Below are 948 nucleotides of genomic sequence, written 5' to 3'. Positions count from 1 at the left end.
ACAATTGCTGCTCTCTCTGTCTCTCTCTTTCGCTTTGTTTTCCAAGCATAAAGATGACACTGAAGTTGAGAAAAACTCTAAAATCAGATAAGAGCATGGGGAAATTTTTTACAATCTACCTTTATGCTTTATTGTCTTGAAATGATATGATTTTTTTTATCTTTCAACTCTTCTATTTGTAAAAAAAACAAATTCACTTTATTTCAGTATATAATTTTGAATTTTGGTTTTCTTGATGAACATTTGTTTCAATAATAATTCCAGGTGAGAAGTTGATTGAATTGAATCAGCTCGCTTAAACAATTCTTCATCACTATGCTACTTAACTTAGTTGATAAGATGAAAAATTATTTCAACTGCAGAATATACATATTATTAGTTGGTTGGAAAAATATTTTGAATATTCAATACATTTCCAGATGTTATCTATCATTTCAAAGTATGCACGTCGACATATATATGTATATATTGCAATGTACTTTTTCACAATAATATTTATAATAATAAATGAATAAGAATATTATTCTTTTTCTTTGGTAAATATCAATCAGCACTGTTCAGAAAAAAACAGACATTCAAATTTTATGTTCGTGTGTACTTTACAATCGTTTGATAAATTTCACTTCATTTTAATAAAATGTTTTGGTTTTTCACTTGCAAAAAAGCAACTTCAGAACTTTCACATTATCTATAGTGTAACGGAAGAAGAAAATTCCAATATCTGTTGGATTTGCATATTGCAACCGTTTTACAAAAAGGTATTCAATAGGTATAGTTTTTGGATTTTTATTATTCAGAGTGGTTTTGACTTTGTGAATTTCTTTTTCATTGTGAACAAAAGCAACCAGCGCAAATAATGAGATGTGAATTACACGGAAAATTATATTTAGCCATTATCTGCAGCAAGTAGATGAATTGAAAAGCTAACGAAAAGTGATGGTTGGTGAA

The sequence above is a fragment of the Trichinella spiralis genome (assembly GCF_000181795.1).
Source record: "Trichinella spiralis strain ISS 195 chromosome Unknown Scfld5, whole genome shotgun sequence".
Lineage (NCBI taxonomy): Eukaryota > Metazoa > Nematoda > Enoplea > Trichinellida > Trichinellidae > Trichinella > Trichinella spiralis.
The sequence above is the reverse complement of the archived record's forward strand: the minus strand, read 5'-3'. Positions refer to the sequence as shown.